The sequence below is a fragment of the Oryctolagus cuniculus genome, chromosome 16 (genome assembly GCF_964237555.1).
Source record: "Oryctolagus cuniculus chromosome 16, mOryCun1.1, whole genome shotgun sequence".
Taxonomy (NCBI): domain Eukaryota; kingdom Metazoa; phylum Chordata; class Mammalia; order Lagomorpha; family Leporidae; genus Oryctolagus; species Oryctolagus cuniculus.
In genome coordinates, this window is record NC_091447.1 from 2,040,990 (window position 1) to 2,057,712 (window position 16,723).

Below are 16,723 nucleotides of genomic sequence, written 5' to 3' on the forward strand. Positions count from 1 at the left end.
TATGATGGAACAATGGTAGGTTAATGACATAGCAATTGACTGACATCACAATGGTATTTTATATCAGAATGATGGTTTACCACATAGCAATTGATTATAACATCAAAATTTCTTATGACAATACAATAGTGAATTATGGCATGAAAATAAATTATGATGGCATAATGCTCTGGCTGTTTACATCACAGTACTTTAATGACAGTACAACAGCAGGCTTTTGACATCAGAATTGCTTATATTGGTAAAAGGTAATTCTTATGTTATCAGAATGGTGGTTCATCATTTGAAGATTTATTATAATCACATTGTGTTTTATGACAGTATCATGGGTTATGATGGAACAATGGTAGGACTATGATATCACAGTTGAATATGACAGCACAGTGCTCAACTATGATACCAGAATGATGATTTATCAAATACCAATTCCTTTTTTAAAACTTTTATTTAATAAATATAAATTTCCAAAGTACAACTTTTGGATTATAGTGGCTTTTTCAAACCCCCATAACCACCCTCCCACCCACAAACATCCCATCTCCCACTACCTCTCCCATACCATTCTTCATCAAGATTCATTTTCAATTATCTTTATATACTGAAGATAAACTTAGTATATACTAAGCAAAGATTTCAACAGTTTATACCCACACAAACACACAAAGTATAAAGTACTGTTTGAGTACTAGTTATACCATTAATTCACATAGTACAACACATTAAGGACAGAGATCCTACATGGAGAGTAAGTGCACAGTAATTCCTGTTGTTGACTTAAAAATTGACATTCTTATTTATGAAGTCAGTAATCACCCAAGACTCTTGTCATGAGCTTCCAAGGCTATGGAAGCCTCATGCATTCACAATCCAACCTTATTTAGACAAGGTCATAGTCAAAGTAGAAGTTCTCTCCTCTCTTCAGAGAAAGGTACCTCTTTCTTTGATGGCCCAATCTTTCTGCTGGGATCTCACAGAGATCTTTCATTTAGGTCATTTTTTTGCCACAGTGTCTTGGCTTTCCATGTATGTGAGACTCTCATGGGCCTTTTAACCAGATCCTAATGCCTTAAGGGCTGATTCTGAAGCCAGAGTGCTGTTTAGGACATCTGCCATTCTATAGTCTGCTGTGTATCCTGCTTCCCATGTTAGATTGCTCTCTCCTTTTTAATTCAGTTAGTCTTAGCAGACACTAGTCTTGTTTATGTCATCCCTTTGACATTTAATCCTATCATTATGATCAGTTATGAACTTAAACTGATCCCTTTGACTAGTAAGATGGCATTGGTACATGACACCTTGATGGGATTGAATTGGAATCCCTTGGCACGTTTCTAACTCTACCATTAGGGGTAAGTCCAATTGAACATGTGTCGAACTGTACATCTCCTCCCTCTCTTATTCCCACTCTTATATTTAACAGGGACCATTTTTCAGTTGAATTTAAACACCTAAGAATAATTGTGTGTTAAAGAGTTCAACGAGTGGTATTAAGTAGAACAAAAAAATACTAAAAAGAATAAAGTATTAAGTTGTTCCTCTACAGGACAAGGGCTGATCAATTGCTTTAAAAAAAAAAAAAGATTCATTTATTCACTTTTTGAAAGGCAGAGTTACGGGAGGGGATCTTCCATCCACTGGTTAACTCCCCAAATGGCTGCAACAGCCGGAGCTGGGCCAATCCAAAGCCAGGAACCAGGAGCTTCTTCCAGGTCTCTGACGCAAGTGCAGGGGCCCAAGGACTTGGCTCACCTTTTACTGCTTTCCCAATCCATAACAGAGAGCTCGATCATAAGTGGAGCAATCAGGATGATGGGATGCCAACACTTCAAGAGGCAACTTCACTCACTATGCCACAGTGCCAGCCCCACAAAATGTTTTTCACAACAGTTTTCTAGGTCAATATAATGATGCTTTATTTTATTAAAATTGATTATAGATGGAACCATGTTTAGTTTATGATGTCACAAACTATAGGGTTCACCTGAATAGATTTATAATTACAGAATTGCTGTTTGTCAGATACCAAGTGATTATGATATCACAATTTTTATGACAAAACAAATGACATCAAAATTGATTATGATATCACATTGGTAGATTTATAACACCAAAATTTATGATGACATCCATTTTTAAAGATTTATTTATTTGTTTATTTATTTATTTATTTATAGATTTATTTGAAAGTCAGAGTTACATAGAGAAAGAAGGAGAGGCAGAGAGGGAGAGAGGGAGAGAGAGGTCTTCCACCCTCTGGTTCACTTCCCAACTGGCTGCAATGGCCAGAGCTGCACTGATCTGAAGCCAGGAGCCAGGAGCTTTTTCTAAGTTTCCCACGTGGGTGCAGGGGCCCTAGGACTTGGGCCAACTTCCACTGTTTTCCCAGGCCATAGCAGAGAGCTAGATGGGAAGTGGAGCAGCCAGGACTTGAACCGGTGCCCATATGGGATTCTGGCACTGCAGGCAGCAGCTTTACCTGCTACACCACAGTGCCATTCCCTATGATGACATCTTAACAATTGGTCTATGACATCAGAATTATTTTTGACATCACAGTTATAGCATTACAGTATCAGAATGGCAGTTTATCACAGAACATAGATTATATCATGTTTTTTATCACAATACAATGCTTGTGTATGTTTATTGGCCCCAGCGCGCTGTCTTCCAAGCTGGGCCTGAATGCAAAGCTCACAGACCAGAGCCACAGCAGGAGGCAGGCCTGGGCCTAGCTGAGGCCTTGGGGGCTGCAGGGGGAGGGAGGGCTCTCTGCGGGGGCGCAGAGAGGGAGTGGGGCTGCAGAAACGGGGAGGGACTCCCCTCCTCCTCCTCCGCCCTCCCGGCCCCCAGCTGTGAGGCAGGCGCCCCCCCCCACACACACACACACCTCCCGGCTAACCCACAGTGCGCGGCTTTGGTTCAGAGATTGCCTCTCGCCTCTGATAAGGACCAGGCAAGATGATTGGGAGCACGGGGTGGGCTGGGAGCAGGTGCAGGGCTGACTGGGCGCTAATTCTGAAGCCTTGGAGCAGCTGGCGCCCGCGGGCCACAAATCCCCATAGGCCCAGCGAGCCAGGAGCCTGGGCTCCAGTTCAGCGCTCCCCTCCTGCGTGGCCCAGCCCCCCAGGAAGGAGGGTGCAAGGGGGCGGGCGGATGGGGGAGGTCCTGGGGCTAGGGGCTGAGAAAGCAAGAGGTGGGTGGGCAGTGGGGCTGCGGCTTTACTGAGCTGGGGCAGGGCTGAGCCCCTGGGCAGTGGGGAGGGGGCGGGGCTGAACCAGGCTGGAAGTGGAGCTGGGGCGGGGCTGACCGGGGGTGGGGCTGAGCCGGGCAGGCAGTGGAGCCAGTGCACTCTGACCCAGGTGGGCAGCAGGCGGGGCAGCTGCACTGAGCCCCGCAGCCTAGGCGTCCTGCTTCTGCACGAAGGGGTTCGGGATGGCCTCCATGCCATCCTGCGGGCAGATGAGCACCACTGACGTGCCCCTGCACACCACCAGGCCTAGCTGCGTGTCCTCCATCAGCTTGTACTGGTCATCAGGATCTGAGGGCGGGGGGAGGGCTGAGGCAGGCGGGGCGACGGCCAGCACCCTGCACCCTTGCATGGACTCAGCAGGGAGGCCAGAGCCAGAGCACAGCAGGGAGCAGGGGCTCTCCAGAGGCCTCAGGAAGCCAGGGCTGTTGTCAGTGGCCGGGCAGGGGCATGGACAGGGACATGGGGCAGGGCAGGGGCACTGGGCACAGGGCAGGGGCACAGGGCAGGCAGGGCACGGGGCAGGGGCACAGGGCACGGACATGGGGCATTTATAGCCCTTGTCCTAACTGTTGATGTACAAGGTAATACTTTACCCCTTTTAGTATTTTTTTTTGTTGTTCTACTTAATACTATTGGTTGAACTCTGTAATTAACACACAATTATTCTTAGGTGTTTAAATTTAACTGAAAAGTGATCTCTGTTAAATATAAGAGTGGGATAAGAGAGGGAGAAGATGTACAATCTGGGACAAGCTCAAGCTGACTTGCCCCAAGTGGTGGAGTTAGAAATGTGCCAGGGGATTCCAATACAATCCCATCAAGGTGCCATGTACCAATGCCATCTCACTAGTCCAAGTGATCAATTTCAGTTCACAATTATCATAATGATAGGTCTAAGAGTCAAAGGGATCACATAAACAAGAATGGTGTCTATTACTAACTGATAGAATTAAAAAGGGAGTGAAAGATCCAACATGGAAAGTGGGATACACAGCAGGCTCACAGAATGGCAGATGTCCTAAACAGCACTCTGGCCTCAGAATCAGCCCTTAAGGCATGCGGATCTGGCTGAAAAGCCCATCAGAGTATTAGGAGCATGGAATGCGAAGACACTGTGAGAAAAAAGAAAAAAAAAAACTAAATGAAAGATCTCTGCAGTGAGATCCCAGTGGAAAGAAGGGGACATCAAAGAAGGAGGTACCTTTCTCTGAAGGGAGGAGAGAACTTCCACTTTGACTATGACCTTGTCTAAATAAGATCAAAGTCGGCTCAAAAGGCTTCCATAGCCTTGGCAACTGATGAAAAGAGCCTAGGGAGATTACTGACGCCATAAACGAGAGTGTCAATTGTTAAGTCAACAACAGGAGTCACTGCGCACTTACTCCTCATGTAGGATCTCTGTCCTTAATATGTTGTTCAATGTGAATTAATGCTATAGCTAGTACTCAAACAGTATTTTACACTTTGTGTTTCTGTGTGGGTGCAAACTGTTGAAATCTCTACTTAATATATACTAAATTGATTTTCTGTATATAAAGAAAATTGAAAATGAATCTTGATGTGAATGGAATGGGAGAGGGAGTGGGAGATGGGAGGGTTGCAGGTGGGAGGGAAGTTATTGGCGGGGAAAGCCATTGTAATCCAAAAGTTGTACTTTGGAAATTTATATTTATTAAATAAAAGTGAAAAAAAAAACAAAATTGATTATGATGCACAATAGTTTATGTATGACATCACAATTGATAATGACATCACAATGGTATGTTTATGATAAAAAATGTGGTTTATCAGAAAATAATGTATTATTCAATGTTATGATATTAAATGTTGATTTATGACATAAAAATTGATTATGATGACACAACAGTAGTTTTATGTCCTCATAACTATTAGTGATGACACACCATTAAGTTTATTATATCAAAATAGTGGCATATCATATTGATTAGGACATCACATTTCTGAAATATTTTATGGTGGTTTATGACAGGACAATTGGTTAGGATGGCATAATAGATGGTTTATGACAACACACTTGACTGTGATATCACACTACTAGATTTGTGATACCAAAATGGTATCACTATGTAATTATGACAATAAAATGTTGTCAATATAATTGATTATGATAGCACATTTCGATGTATGATATAAAAATTCACTATGACAGCACAATGGTAAACTTAAATCAGAAAGGGGGTTTAACACAAACCAATTGGTTATGACATCTTGGTGTGTTAAATGTCAATAGAAGGCTGGCGCTGTGGCTCACTAGGCTAATCCTCCACCTGCGGCGTTGACACCCCGTGTTCTAGTCCAGGGTGCAGCAACGGATTCTGTCATGGTTGCTCCTCTTCCAGTCCAGCTCTCTGCTGTGGCCCAGGAGTGCAGTGGAGGATGACTCAGGTCCTTGGGCCCTGCACCCGCATGGGAGACCAGGAGGAAGCACCTAGCTCCTGGCTTTGGATCGGCGCAGCACACCAGTTGCAACGCGCCAGCTGTAGCAGCCACTTGGGGGGGTGAACCAACGGAAAAAGGAAGACCTTTCTCTCTGTCTCGCTGACTCTCACTGTCTAACTCTGCCTGTCAAAAAAAAATGTCAATACAATGAGAGTTGTATGACATCAAAATTGGGAAGCCACTGTGGTTTGTTTATGACGATTATATTTATAATTATTTTTGGATGGCACAATGGTAGGTTCATGACATAGGAACTGCTGATTACATCACAATCGTAGATTTAGGACATTAGAAATAGATTATATCTTCAGAATGTTTTTATGATTACACAATCATGGTATATGACATCAAAAATGATTATGATGACCAATCATTAGTTTATGACACCACAAATGATAATGATGTTATGAATATATTCTTATGGTATCAAAAGGGTAGTTTATTACAAACAAATTACTTGATACCATAATGTTATGAAAATACAAAGTGGTTTATGGGGCCAGCGCTGTGGCATAGCTGTAAAACTGCTGCTTGCAGTGCTGGCATCCCATGTGGGTGCCAATTTGAGACCCAGCTACTCCACTTCCAATCCAGTTCTCTGGTAAGGCCTGGGAACGCAGTAGAGGATGGTTTGGTTTGGGTCCTTGGGCCCCTGCACCTGTGTGGGAGACCCGGAAGAAGCTCCTGGCTTCTGCCTCTGGATCCGCACATCTCTGGCTGTTGCAGCAGGTTGGGGGAATGAGCCAGAAAATGGAAGACCTCTCTCTCTCTGCCTCTCCTTCTCTTTCTGTGTAACTCTGACTTTAAAATAAACATTTTTTAAGATAAAAGGTGGTTTATGACATAAACATTGATTATAGCAGCACAATATTTGTAGTATGTGACATGTGACATCAGAATTGTGATTTAAAGTAAACCTATTACAACATCACAATGCATTAAATGGCATTACAATGTTGATTTATGACATCAAATTTATTATGAAATTACAATGGTTGGATTATGACATCACAATTTTAGTGATAGCACAATGGTAAATTGATGACACAGTTGATTAGGAGCTTACCATTGAATTATGATATATTTTCGTTTATTTCAATAAATCTTTTATTTAATATAAATTTCACAAGTACAGCTTTTGGATTATACCAGTTCTTCCCCCAATACCCTCCCTCCCACCTCCTACTCCCTCTCTCACCCTATTCTCCATTATGATTCTTTTTTTTTTTTTTTTTTTTTTGACAGGCAGAGTGGACAGTGAGAGAGAGAGAGAGACAGAGAGAAAGGTCTTCCTTTTGCCGTTGGTTCACCCTCCAATGGCTGCCACGGCTGGCGCGCTGCGGCCGGCACACCACGCTGATCCGAAGGCAGTAGCCAGATGCTTATCCTGGTCTCCCGTGGAGTGCAGGGCCCAAGGACTTGGGCCGAGGTTCTCCACTGCACTCCCGGACCACAGCAGAGAGCTGGCCTGGAAGAGGGGCAACTGGGACAGAATCCAGCGCCCTGACTGGGACTAGAACCCAGGGTGCCGGCGCCACAGCGGAGGATTAGCCTAATTAGCCACAGCGCCGGCCATGATTCATTTTTAATTATTGTTTTTAAAAATGTATTTATTTACTTGGAAGTCAGAGTTACATAGAGAGGAGAGGCAGATGAGGGAATAGGGGAGAGATAGAGGTCTTCTATCTACTGATTCACTTCCCAATTGGCCACAATGGCCAGAAATGCACCGATCTAGAGCCAGGATCCAGAGCCTCTTCCGGGTCTCCCACATGGGTGCAGGGGCCCAAGGACTTGGGGCATCTTTAACTGACTTCCCAGGCCACAACAGACAGCTGGATTGGAAGTGGAGCAGCCAGGACTCGAACCAGTGCCCATGTGGGATGCCAGCATTGCAGGCGTGAGCTTTACTCACTATGCCACCGTGCTGGCCCCTTTAATTACGTTTATATACAGATCAGCTCTAAGTAAAGATTTCAACAATTTGCACCCACACAGACACACAATATCAGATTATTTCAAGTCATGCTACAGGGCAGTTATAATCAAAACAGCCTGGTACAGGCACAAAAATAGACACGGAGATTAATGGAACAGAACAGACACCCCAGAAATTAATCCATGCATCTGCATCCAATCTTTGATAAAGCAGTTAAAATCAATCTCTGGATAAAATATAGAATATATTTTCTTCAACAAATGATGGCAGGAAAATTGGATCTCAACATGAAGAAGTATGAAACAGACTCCTGACATACATCTTATGCAAAGTCAATGAAAATGGGTCAAGGATCTAATTCAGTGACCCAGTACCTTCAAATTACTAAAGGAAAGCATTGAGAAAACTGCAAGACGTTGGCACACGCAATAATTCTTGGAAAAGGCTCTAGAAGCTCAGGCAATAAAAATAAATATAGGTTGGGGCGCTGGATTCTGTCCCGGTTGCCCCTCTTCCAGGCCAGCTCTCTGCTGTGGCCAGGGAGTGCAGTGGAGGATGGCCCAAGTGCTTGGGCCCTGCACCCCATAGGAGACCAGGAGAAGTACCTGGCTCCTGCCATCGGATCAGCGCGGTGTGCCCACCGCAGAGCACCGGCCGCAGCAGCCATTGGAGGGTGAACCAACGGCAAAGGAAGACCTTTCTGTCTCTCTCTCTCACTGTCCACGCTTTCAAAAATAAAAATAAATAAATAAATATAGAAAAAATGGGATTACATCAATCTAAGAATCTTCTGAATTACAAAGATAACACTCAAGAAAGTGAAGAGACAATCCACAGAATTGTAGAAATTATTTGCAAACTTTGCAACTGATAGAGGATTTATATCCAGGATATACATTTTTTAAAGATTTATTTTATTTATTTGAAAGAGTTACATAGAGTGGTAGAGCCAGGGTGGGGATGTCGGTCTTCCATCCCTAAATAGCTGCTATGGCCAGAGCTGAGCTGATCTGAAGCCAGGAGCCAAGAATTTCTTCCAGGTCTCCCATGTAGTTGCAGGGGCCCAAGGACCCTGGTCATCTTCCACTGCTTTCCCAGGCCACAGCAGAGGGCTGGATCAGAAGTGGAGCAGCTGGGACTCGAACTGGTGCCCATATGGGATGCCGGCGCTGCAAGCTGGGGCTTTAGCCCATTCCACCACAGCACCGGCCCCAGTATCCAGGATATATCGACAGCTCAAGAAACTCAACAACCACAAAAAAAAAAAAAAAAAAAAAAAACAATCCAGTTAATAACTGGGTAGAGGACATGAACATGAATTTTTCAAATGATGAAATTCAAGTGGCCAATAGACACATGAAAAGAATCCCAGGAAAACTTGCCTTCTGAAGAATGTAAATAAAAGCACAAAGAGATAACACCTTGTAATAGTTATACAGAAATAAAAAAAATTAAATTCTGGAGAGGATGTGGCCAAAAATGTACCATGATTGATGGTTGCAGGGAATGTCAATTAGTTCAACCATTATAGAATAGAGTATGGAGATTCCTCAGGAATGTGAAAATAAATCTTCCATATGACCCAGCCATCCTACTCCTTGGAATTTACTCAAACAAAATGAAAATGAAAATGACATATGAAAGAATTATTTGTATCTCTATGTTTGTGACAGGTCAGCTAACAATATTTAAGATGTGGAATCAATTCAACTGATGAATAGAAAAAGAAAATATACACACACATAAACTATGAAATGCTCCTCAGCCATAGAAACAATTAAATCCTGGCTTTTTTAACAAAATGGAACTAGATGCAACTGGAAACCATTGTACTTAGGGAAATTAGCAATCTCCAAAAGACAAATATCATATTTTTTCTGATATTTGCAACTAATATAGAATACAAAAAATTATGTAGGAATGAGATGGACACTTTGTTATATAATTGCCATTTTTAGTCCTTGTTCATACTATTAAGGACCTGTAGTCTCTTTTTTTTTTTTTTTTGACAGGCAGAGTGGACAGTGAGAGAGAGAGACAGAGAGAGAAAGGTCTTCCCTTGCCATTGGTTCACCCTCCAATGGCCGCCGCGGCCAGCGCGCTGCGGCCGGCACACCGCGCTGATCCGATGGCAGGAGCCAGGAGCCAGGTGCTTTTCCTGGTCTCCCATGGGGTGCAGGGCCCAAGCACCTGGGCCATCCTCCACTGCACTCCCTGGCCACAGCAGAGGGCTGGCCTGGAAGAGGGGCAACCGGGACAGAATCCGGCGCCCCAACCGGGACTAGAACCCGGTGTGCCGGCGCCGCTAGGCGGAGGATTAGCCTAGTGAGCCGTGGCGCCGGCCTAGGACCTGTAGTCTCTTTACTTTTTATTGTTGAATATTATGGCTAGCTATAAATTAAGCCTGTGAATATAGAATGGTTGAAGATTATGTCTTTGCAAAAGCTAATGAAAGGAGGGAGGAGTTTGGTGGAAAACAGAAGGGAGGGAAGTATAGTGTTCTACTTTAACTTTACTTGAACATGGTAAATGCATGACATCTGTTTTCTTAACATCAAGAGAAAACACCATTTAATTGTCACAAGGCTTCAATTTTGATGTCATAAACCAATCATTATCTGTTCATAATCACTTGGAATATCCTCAGACACCATTGATGGCATAATACTTTGTGGTGTCCATCAATTGTCATGTCATAAAAAATATGATGTCATAAACCAAAATTTATATATCATGAGCCTACCTTCTTCTTGTATTTTGAGAACATTTGTGTTTTCCTAAACAATTTTTAAATCAACAGTCTATTGGAATGTCTTTCATTCATTTGTGTTGTAATGATCTACAGTAATGTTATAAACCACCACTTTGGTGCCATCAATTTGATGTGATTAAACTTGTGATTTTGTAACCAATTTTGATATCATAAATATATATTTAGATGTCATAAACAAACATTGTGATGTCATGAACTATCTCTGTGGTGTCAAACAATTATGATGCAGTAAACCTTTGTTGTGGTGTCATGTTCAACTGTGATGTCATAGACCACACTGGAATGACATAATAAATTGTGATGATAATAAAAAATATTGTGTTGTCACTAACCACCATTATAATCTCATAAGACAACCATTAAGATGTCATAACCAAAACATTTTATTATCAAAATCAGCTGTTAGGTCATAAATCCACATCCTGTTAATAAAAATCAAATAGTGCTAACATTATCAATTGTGATGATATTAACTACCATTTTTATGCTAACATTTTATCACTGTGATGTCAGAAACTGACTGCTGTGTTGTCATAGTCAATTATGATGTCCTAAACCACAATGTCATTATCGTGTCAATTGTGACATCCTAAACCTAATGTGCTATTATTGACCACCACTGTGATGTCATAAAGCCACTGTCTTGTTATCTCAATCAACTGTGATGTCCAAAACATCCATTGTGATATCATAATGAATTATAATTCCTTAAAATCAATTGTGATATCATATTCAATGTGAGTAATAAAATCCATTGTGATTTCAAAGGTTATCATTTTTATATTCTAAATCTGGCATGGTACTGACTTATTCAATTGTGATGACATAAAACATCATTGCAATAATATAACTGTCATGAATCTTTCATCATTATGTCATGAAAATAATTACGATGTCACAATTGTGATATCCAGATAACCACTGTGATGTCTTAAATCTACCACTTAATGGGCAAAATCAATTGTGAAGTAATGAAACCCACTGTAATATTTCTAAAGCCAGCATTCTGATATTATGATCTAGTGTTTAAACTGGCTTCATGATGTCATAATAAGTGATTGTGATGCCATAAACCTACCATTGTGATTTCATAAGCTAACCATTGTGTTCTCACAATAAATTGTGAACTATAAACAATGACTGAGAGGTCATAAACCACCTTGGTGAATTACAATTAGTATGATGTCATATACAACCCTGTTGTTTCTCATAATAAATGTTGATGTACTTGTACTAAGCCATGGTTTTGATGTCATCAACCTACAATGTACATGATAAATTGTTACGTAGGAAACCACCTTTGTGATGCCATAACCTGAAATAGTGATGTCATAATTGTGATGTCATAGTCACTTGTGATATCAATAAGACCCTTTTAGTATTACAAAAATTTTGAGATCATAAATCTAGAATTGTGATGTCAAAATAAATTGTGAAGTCATAAAATGAATTGTGATGACATGAAGTAACCATTGTTGGGATAGAATCAGTTGTGCAGACATATAATTCACTGTGATCTCATCAATCTACCATGGTTATGTCACAATCATTTGGAATGTCATAAACAAATATCGTGGTGTCATAATTATGATGCCATAAAATTTTTGATGTCATATACAGACCATTGCAATGTGATAAAACAATCTTTGTTTTCATAATTGTAGTATCATAAACTACAATTGTGCTATTTAAGCAATTGTGAAATTTTTTTTTTTGACAGGCATAGTGGACAGTGAGAGAGAGAGACAGAGAGGAAGGTTTTCCTTTGCCGTTGGTTCACCCTCCAATGGCCGCCGCAGCCGGCGCACTGTGGCAGGCGCACCGCGCTGATCCGATGGCAGGAGCCAGGTACTTCTCCTGGTCTCCCATGGCGTGCAGTGCCCAAGCACTTGGGCCATCCTCCGCTGCACTCCCTGGCCACAGCAGAGAGCTGGCCTGGAAGAGGGGCAACCGGGACAGAATCCGGTGCTCCAACCAGGACTATATGATATCAAACCTTTTGTCATGTCAGTGAGTAACGATATGTTATAATCAGTTGTGATGTCACAAAAGATTATAATGTCAAAATCTATTGTGATGGCATAAACTAAAATTGTGGTGTCATAATCAATTGTGATTTCAAAAATATCCATTGTGATGTCATAAGCAATGCAAAGTCATGAAATGTTTTGTCATAAACCCAATATTGTTATATTAAATATCCATCCTTGTTTTGTCCTATTCAATTTTGATGCCATTAACTAAATTGTGATATTATAAACTATCATTGTGATATCAAAACTTAATTTTTAGCTCCCAAATCCATTGTGATGTCATAAACAATTGGTTTGTGTCATGTCACCATTGTGATAACAAAAACCTGTCATGTCATAACCAATTCTGATGTCATTGGTCTGCATTTGTGACTTCATGATCAATAATAAACACATAAAACAGCATCGTAATGTCATAATTATGTGTCATGTCATGAAACATTTCTGACATAAATCTACCGTTTGATGTCATAAATAAATCATTTTGTCATTAATTAGCTTTTCAAAACCAATATATGATGTCAAAAACTACTGTTGTGTTATACTAAATCATGATGTCCTAAAACCACTGTGATATTTTCATGCATTGTCATGTAAAATAAAACATACTGTTGTCATAAACATCAATTATGTGATCACAAAAACAATTTTGATGACAGTATCAATTGTAACATCATGATAAACCAGTGTGATATAAAGCTAACATTGTGGTGTCAAAATCTATTTTAATTTCATAAAAATGTTTGATGTCATGATCAATTGGGATGTAGTAAACAACCACTGTGATATTGTAAACTTACCATGTGATATACTCACTAATAATGTCATAAACCATTATTGTGATGTCACAATCAATTCTGATAACATTCGGATAATCACCCAATTGCAATGTAATGAAATGGTGTTATAAACCAATTTTTATGCCATAAACCTTACATCATGATGTGATGATCAATTATCATGTACACAAATTCACTCTGATGTCAAAATCAATTGTGATGTCATGAAAGCACTGTGATATGATAATTGTGAATGCAAGAATCTGTGTGACATAATATACTATCATTGTGATGACATAATCAATAGGGTATCAGAAAAACCATTATGATGTTTAAACAACATTGAGAAGACATAAACCTAAAAATCCAATATAATAAACACCATGGTGTTTTCATAATCAATTTTGATGTTATAAAAACATTGTTATGTCATATACCAATAAGTGATGGCATAAACTGTGATATAATAAGCAAACCATGGTCATGATATATTTTTCTGTTGTAAATGTTTATTTATTTAGATTCCATCAAACCATTCCGATGTCATAAAACATCACTGTGATGTCACATCTAAATATATATCATAAACCACTATTGTGATATAATAAATTTTGAGGTCATAAGCCACTCTTGTGATGTAATAATCAACTTTGATGCCATATATTGTCATTGTTATGCCGTAAAACCACAATTATGATGTTGTAAATCAACCATTATGTCATCATAAAGAATTCTGATATCATAAACCACCTTTGTGTGGTCATAAAACAATATGATCATTTCACCATTTTGATATCAAATAGCTACCATTCTGATATACTCCTCTGTAATAAACCAATAATTATGTCATCATTAGGAATGGTATTGTCATACAACAACCATTGTATTGCCACAAAAACATAGTGATGTCATAAATCTTTCTCATATTGTAAATATAACTATTATGTCAGTATCCCTCTGAGGTCATGAATCAAACAATTTGCCATCAAAATCAATTTTGATGTCATATCATCATTTTATTTTTATAAAATCATTGTTATAGTATTGATTTTTGATAGTATTTGTGATAGTATTAATTTGTGATAAGCCATCATCATCATACATTTGTGATAAATATATCATACTAAGAAAGGGCCATCAAAGAAGGGGGTACCTTTCTCTGGAGTGAGGAGAGAACTTCCACTTTGATTATAGCCCTTTCTAAATAATGTCAGTTTGTGGAATCTAAAGGTTTCCATAGCCTTGGCAGATTATGACAAAAGCCTCGGGTGATCACTGACATCATAAATAAGATTGTCAATTGTTAAATCAACAACAGGAATCACTGTGCACTTGCTCCCCATATAAGACCTCTGTCCTTAATGAGTTGTACTATGAAAATTAATGGTAAAACTAGTTTTCAAACAGTACTATTGATTTTTGTGTGTTGATTTTATATCATGCAACATTACCAAGCTCTCTTTTTATTAGTGGACTTTTTTTTACATTAAACAGTGGAGAATTTTGATTCCCCTACACAAAGGATCATGTCGTCCACTGACAGTGATGATTTGAATTCCTCCTCTCCATTTTGTATTCCCTTGATTTCTTTTTCTTCCCTAATGTCTTTGGCTAAACCTTCAAGAACTATATTGACTGTGGATATATTTGTGTGGCTCTGGATGCTAGTGGAAATTTTTCTAACTTTTCCTCATTCAATAAGATGCTGGCTGTGTATTTGTCATGGATTGCCTTGGTTGTGTTGTGGAATACTCCTGCTATATCCAGTTTTCTTCAGGTTATAATCATGGAAGAATGTTATATTTATTCAAATATTTTTTCTGCCCCTATCGAGATAATAATATGATTTTTATTCTTTAATTTGTTAATGTGATATATCACACTTATTAGTGTATATAGAACCATCCCTGCAAATGAAGGTTAAATTCCAATTGGTCAAGGTGAATGATTTTCTGGATTTTGTTGGATTCAATTAGCTAGTACTTTCTTGTAGATGTTTGCATCTATGTTCATCAAGGATACTGGTCTATAATTTTCTTTGTTGCATCTATTTATGGTTTTGAAATTAAGGTAATGTTGGCCTCAAGGAAAGAGTTGGGAGGTTTCCTTCCCATTAAATTGATTTGAATAATTTGAGAAGAATTGGATAAATCATTTATTTAAAGTTTTGGTAGAATTCAGCTGTGAAAACAACCAGTCCTGGGCTTTTCTTTTTCTTTTAAATTTTTTTAAAGATTTACCTACTTATTTGAAATTCAGTGTTACACAGAGAGAGGAAAGGCAGAAAGAGAGAGAGGTCCTGCATCCAAGGTTCAACCCCCCCCAAATGGCCACAATGGCCGGAGCTGTGCCGATCCAAAGCCAGAAGTCAGGAGCCTCTTCTAGGCCTCCCACGTGGTGCATGGGCCCAAGGACATAGGCCATCTTCCACTGCCTTCCCAGGCCACAGCAGAGAGCTAGAATGGAAGTGGAGCAGCTGGGTCTCAAACCGGTGCCCATATGGGATGCCGGCGCCTCAGGCCAGGGTGTTAACCCACTGCGCCACAGCACCAGTGCCGTGGGCTTTTCTTTGTTAGAAGCATCTTTATTACTGAATCAATATCTGTCTTGTCTTGGATACTTGACTGTTTAGGTTTTCTATCTCTTCATTAATCAACTTTGGTAGATTGCGCAAATCCAAAAATATATACCTTAAATTTATTTGAGATTTTCCAATTTGTTGGCATAGAGCTGTTTCAATTTTATTTCTTTTTATTTTACTTTATTTCATTACTAATTTTAATTATTTTCTTCCTGGTAATTATGATTTGTTTTATTATTATTTCTCTAGGGACTTGACCTGTATTGTTCGATCATTTATTTGATGCCTTTCAAATTTCTTGATGTTGTCAATAATTGTTATAAACATCCTTCTTAACAAGGCTTTTGCTGTATGCCATAAGTTTTGATATGTTGTGTTGTCATCTTCATTCATTTCCAAGATTTTTTCTCTTTTGATTTCCTTTATGCTCCACTGTATATTACAAGTTTGTTGTTCAGTCTCCATATGATTGCATATTTTCTATATTGCTGATTTCCAGCTTTAATACATTATGTTCAAAAAAAGGTAAATGGTCTGATTTCAATTATTTTGAATTTGCTGAGACTTGCCTTACGGCCTAGCATATGTTCTATCCTAGAGAAATTCCCATGCACTGACAAAAAAGAATAAATGTTCTGCAGCTGGGGGTGAAATGTTCTGTATATACATTTATGTCTATTTGACCCATAGTGTAGATGAATTCTGTTGATTATTTGCTGATTTTCTGTCTAATTGATCTGCACACGGATGAAAATAGGATGTTGAAGTCCTTCATTATTATTGTATTGTGTCTCTTTAGAACTATTAGCATTTGTTTTACATAAGCATGCATGCTAGAATTGTGTGCATATACATTTTCCATAGCACATATTACTGTATAATTGATAATTTAATCACTACATTTTTTC